Consider the following 5960-nt stretch of genomic DNA (forward strand, 5'->3'; position numbering starts at 1 on the left):
CAAGCCCTAATCACATTTCAGATGTGCCACAAACACACAAATGCCGTACGGCCATAGCTAAGATTATTTAAAGTTATGGGGTCGGTGACAGCAGCAGCTGCTGCTCCTGACCTTAAGGGAATCACGGTTCTGGCTAACGCAAACTCTTGTCCTCCCATTTCTCACCGGGACTTACTGGGACGCGAGTTGCTCTTCAAGCTGCTGCAATGGGTTCCCAGTGCTGTACTGACCAGAGGCAGGAGCGTGCTGCAGGGGCAGAGGGAAAGGCAGTGCAGGCAAAGATAAAGTAACTTTTCCTGTTAGAGATGACTCTACTTATTTTCCCTGCCTTTAGAAATGAACAGCTGCTGCTCAGGTTTGCCAGCACCCAGCACTCAAAAACTGTGAGTGAGAGACTCAGAAATAGGATGATTGTCTGTAAAACAGTCTGATGTTGGAAAAAAAAAAAGAAGCCTCTTTTTATTTGGCTTGTGATTACTAAGTCTGCAGGGATCCCTTTTTTTCAAGCTTTTTCCTTAGTTCATGAGGAGCAGAGATCCACTTTTTTTTTTCTCTTCCTTTTTTTTTTTTTTTTATGAATGCTGGGATTCTAACATAATCAACTAATTCCAGGAGCTGAGGCTTCAAGATAAAAAAAAGTATACCATGTCACAAAGCTCACAATGCAATCTCATTGCATTGGCATTGGCAGCGGTTCACTTGGCTCTGGAAATAATAAAGTGGGAGACCGAAATGACAAACAAAGCGGAGATGCAAACCGAAGTACCACCAGGGAATGCAAAGCAGATGGCCAGCTAAAGAAGACTAGCCCAAAGAATCGCTATAGTCTTTGCAGGAAGATTACTGACAGCATCCACAGTGGTAGCCTCCTTCCTATGAGCTTGCCTGGCATGGTTTGCATCTTGATGTCCTTGTCATGAATCATTATTACGAGGAGTAAACAAGCTAGAGAGTCCTCTCAATTGCAAATCATTTGTGCACCCTCTCATAGCAAATAGGGAGATTCAAGAGCATTGGAGAGCCCACGCAAGGGTCAGGAATAACTCTACATTTCTATGCCATCTTGGGCCTACGTTGCTTACTTTAACTGGTCATTTAGCTACCACAAAGGTAGCACTGATGTGTGCTTTCAGGAAGAATTGATTATTCAGATGCTTCTATTAAAATGTCTGCTTTGTTTCAATATGCCATAATATTATTTTGTCAAGAGAATTTATTTAAAAGTTGCAAAATTAAGTCTGTGCTAAACAGGAACCAGCACAATGGAAATTAGGTTTTGGGACTCCCCATAAATATGCAAGTGTGAGCATATGAAATCACACGTAGCAATTCATTTTGAGAAAGAGGAAAAAACCCTAAATTACATTGTCTTCTGTCATATCCAGTTTGCTCAGCAGAGGAAAACACGAGTATCAGCTGTGACCATTTGAACTAAGCAGTGTGGTAAAATGCCCTGCAGAGCTCCATCGGGACTGATCCTTTCTGCTTACCCTAATCAATACATTGGTTTATTGGAGAAGAAAACAATTATCGTGGAGCAGGTTTCAGACTGCCAACCCCAGCAGATTCTCTGTGCTGCCAAACAGGATTTCTCTTCAGTTTATGTCCATCCTTAGCACTTAGCAAAGCTGCCCTGTCTTCTTGTGCTTCTAAGCATACAGCCATTTTCTTAAATTTTCGCTCTTTTTACCAGACTAGAAATGCAACATTTAACACTGACTAAAACCTACATGCTTTCCTCTGTGGCCGTTCACAGGATTCTGAACTTTGGACTCGATAGGAAAAGTTTTTCCACAAGCACCTGGAGCTAAATCCTACCCACCATATTTGTGGGTGTTACTCCGTTACCTGTCAGTTTGAAATAAGCAGGATTTAATCACTGGGGGATGACAGTGAATTACAGCCCCTCGTGAACGGATACAGCACTCCCGTCGCGCTCTCCCAGCCCGTCTGCTCGGAGGCTGGTGCATCACTGGAGCGCAGCCAGGCAGCCGTAGAAATGCATTGAGCGAACAAGGTCTTCCTTCCCTATCAGGCAATAAAGATAATTACACAGGCCAGCATATATTAATTTGGGTTCAGTCTTTTTCCCACTCAAATTAACGTCGGTTTTGCCATTGACACTGATGTTAGGAGAAGCTGGCCCAGCATAACAGAGCTAAAATTACATTGCTTCTGCACTTTGCCGGTCCCCCCCCTTCCCCCGTAACGCCTGGCTGAGGGAGTTACTGGCCCAGCCAGGAATCGGTACTAATTCCAGCAACAACCCAGGTATCCAAGGGACGCCGCTGATGGGCTCTCAACACCTGCTGCAGGAGCTCAGGCAGCGGGAGCCCCGCGACGATCACAGTCGCACCATCTCCACCCCCGCAGCACCGCAGCCGGGCCCCTGGGCACGCTCACCCCTCTGGAAGTCGTTTGCCAAAACCAGCCTTAAACAAGGGCAGAGAAGGAGACACGCACAGAAAATCCTTATCCACCAGGGCTCGGAGTCAGGGAGGTTTCAAAGACTAGACGGCAGCTTTCTGGGAGGGTGCGCACACATGCTCACACGGGTGTGCAACGCACGCCGCTGTCCTCAGAGATGCCCCGTGCAGGCCAGTCAGATTTTTATCCGGTTTCCACAAACAGAAGTCACTTGTTATCAATATCAGTGATGCCACTCAAAAAATCCGAGGAAATCCATCACGGCCTGTGAGGTTATTCTAGTGTAACGAGCAGCCCTGGTATCTCATTTTTCAGAAGCGAGACTCAGCCCTTACGTCTCCATTTCTGTGTTGCACAAAGCCATGTAGGTGGTGGCTCAATGCAAGGCTTGTAGGGCTTTTCTGCAGTCCAGCAACTCGCAATCTCCCTGCATACATGCAGATGTGGATGCATGCGGATACACACACACGCACATATAACTATCCTCCACAGTCTTCCCCTGAAACAGTATTTTTCCTTTTAGTCTGCTTATCAGTGTGTCTGAGTGTATAGATATGCAGACATTTACCAGCAAAGCTGAAACGTCTCCTCAGCCACACTTCCATGGAGCGCACGTAGCACCCTGATTTGCATGTATCTCGGAAATGCAAACAGTTCCTCTCTTTTCATATTCTGCTGCTACAATAACTTTGCAGACAACTTTTCTTACTGGACTTGTGTCGCGGTGGGTGTAACTATCAGCAATAGCTTGCCTGCTACTCGGAGCAGAGTCACATGCTGTGATTGCTCATTTGCCGTTCAGATTCTCTAACAACTGAGAGGGGGAAAAAGAGAGAGAGAGAAAAAGGCAACTATTTCTAACTGAGACCCATTCCTCTGTTGTCTCTGCCTTGGCTGCGAAGGCTCTCTGTTACACTGATTTCCTTTAACTGATTTCCTTTAACTGGTCCCAATCCCCACCCTGTTTCCACAAACACGGAAAGCAACTGTTTATAATTCCAAACTCCCAGCCTTGTGCCAGATAATATTTGCCGATCAACTGCCAAGGCAAGCTTCACACAGAAAAAAAAAGAAAGAAAAAAAGAAGGAACGGCAGATTAAACAGATCAGCTCCGATTCTTACCTTCCGAAGCAGACTTCGTTCAAAGCCCACAAGTACTTTTACTTTGCTGGAAGTCTCTGAACTATTTTTAGCTTCCCTCGGGGATGCCATATAGGGAAGCAGCCCCCTCCCTATCATTACTAATCTGCCCAACATAACAGCAGGACACCTGCTGCTAGTGAGTCATGTTTTGTGTGAAGCTAATGGTATATAGATAGGCAAAACGTAAAGACAAGTGCTTATTTCCCTCCATACCCCATGTGTTGTTTGTGTCTTCCTGTTACTCTAAGCAAATCAGATCAGTGCAAAGAGAGAAGACAGTGTAAAGAAGACAAATACACAGGAAAATTCATGTTCTCTTCAGACCAGAAGCTCTAAGAGAGGTATGGCAGAAGTATGCTTGTTTTATTTATGGCATGTATACCTGTGTGTATACATATATCTGCACTTTTACACATGCACAGAGTGGTTGTGTTCTTGCAAGCTCCTGCTCTGCTACATGCAAACTAGTGTTTTCACTGAAAACATGAATGGAAATTCAATTATTATAAATCTAAAGCTCCATCCTGAACCCATGTTTCTTACTTACACACAGTAAGAACAAGCATGGAAAAGGCGCATATCTAGGGGAAACTCAGGTTTATAACCCACCAGCGTGGAGAAGAGACACCTACCACATGTTCCGCATATAAGCTTCCAGATACGAGGCAGAAGTAGCTTAGTGGTTGTACAGTGGCTGTTAAACATCAGCTGTATTCCCCTTTGTTTGCTTCACAGCCGTTACTTGCAGTGACAAACATATATATAGAATAACCCTTTGGTCTGTGCTAGGAGCCTGATTTAGCTCTCCCCCCCAAGCCATGCATTTCATCGTTACAGGCTGCACTTCTAAACTTTTGAGAGCTGCAGTAAAGAACTGCTAAGTTTGGCTTTATAATCTCTGGAAGATCTCGCTTTTATTCCTTTCCTGTCTCTCTTTCTCCCACCCCACCCCCCCACCCCCACAATGTCTAATTTTGGTTATTTCTGTCTTTGAAGAAAGGCATTGTCCTGATCTTCTGCCTTGGGCAATACTGTGTACTTCCACTTCTGATGGATACTGGTGCTCACCTTTCTTAACCTTAGCTCACCCTACTGTCCTTAAATTCTACAACTTAGTCACTCTTATTAAAGACAATGGTAAAATGTCCACTAAGACCAGTGGAAATAGGATGAATGCTTACAGGAAATGCTAGAACATCTCACAATAACCTTAACAGTCATGGCCAGAATCAGCAGGAGAATGATTTTAAAATAAATATAAAGAAGATACCTCTGTTCCCAGAAAACACTAGATTTTCAAATACGTTTCTTCAGAGCCTTGCTTCCCCCCCCCCACGCATCTCCTTTTCCTGTTGAACTGGATGACGGATGGTAGAAACTAAGAAACTCTCCCAGCCTGCCTGGTTCCCTTTCTCCCTGAGGGGCTGGACTAGGTAGCAGCAAATGGCCAAATTTTCCTTCTTTGAGCAGCTTAAGGACATGCACTGCATAAAACACCTCAAAGGAAGAATGACGCTCCTAAAAAATTGTACATACATATGTTCTAGGCTCTCTGAACCGAGTTCAGAAACATATTTCAAACTCAGTAATTTAAAATAACCCCTGGCAAATCAACATCCCACCACTTAGCATGACCGTCTGCCTAGTCCTGACAGTATGGGGGAAAGGATTGCAACATGCCCCAAATATCAACCCTGGGTCTTCTCCAGCAAATAAAGGTATAGAAAAAGAAAGCCATGGGTCCTTTCCCTTCTATATCCAGCTGCTTCTCCAGCTTCTGCTGCAGCAGAAGCAGCAGGATTTCAGGGAGGCAGACCCTGAAGCATTTGCAGTTTTCATAAGGAGCGTGTCAGTGACCCACACGCTCTGCAGTCCTATGTTCCCCCCTAGTGACCAGAGCACACTGAGGGTATTGAATCAGCTGTAGCTTTTGAGCTCAACAGAGCTGCTGCGTCCCTTAAGCACGAGCAGTAGAAGCTCTGGTTTTGTGCTTCAGGAGTCCTGCGGTCCTCTCCAGTGCCAAAAACCCACCCAAAACCCCCACTTCACATCTGCCTTCACCTCAGAAGGACAAAAGTAACCAGCTGCAATGGGGAGAGTTACAGACCGAGTGCGAGGGTCAGTTCTCCCCTGCCATTCCTCCAATGTTAGCCTGAGTGTGGCGATAACATATTGACTAACACAGTGCCTTTATATGTCTGCTAAACAAAAAGCAGAAGCAGAAGGAAAAAAAAAAAATCCCATCGGCATGTCTGCGTTGAATCCCAATTAGAAAAGAATTGTTTGCCTTAATTCTAAATGTATTTAGAATATGGAGCATATATTTCCAAAGGATGTTTTGTATTTACAGCATGTCTGTCTGCTTATACTGCTGCAATGTAATTGTTTT

At 44.8% G+C, this 5960-nt stretch overlaps 1 long non-coding RNA gene across 1 annotated transcript in view; it reads right to left on the minus strand.

Moving 5' to 3' along the window:
- The window catches only part of LOC103915718, a 5317-nt gene extending 1709 nt beyond the window's left edge, over positions 1-3608 (minus strand). The window contains exons 1-3 of the long non-coding RNA XR_663548.1: positions 3551-3608; positions 1849-2028; positions 176-246 (exon numbers count right to left, since the gene is read on the minus strand). This is a non-coding gene — a long non-coding RNA (uncharacterized LOC103915718). The remainder of the gene's footprint in view (positions 1-175; positions 247-1848; positions 2029-3550) is intronic.
- Positions 3609-5960: the final 2352 nt, after the last annotated feature.

The sequence above is a fragment of the Pygoscelis adeliae genome, unplaced genomic scaffold (genome assembly GCF_000699105.1).
Source record: "Pygoscelis adeliae isolate BGI_AS28 unplaced genomic scaffold, ASM69910v1 Scaffold34, whole genome shotgun sequence".
Lineage (NCBI taxonomy): Eukaryota > Metazoa > Chordata > Aves > Sphenisciformes > Spheniscidae > Pygoscelis > Pygoscelis adeliae.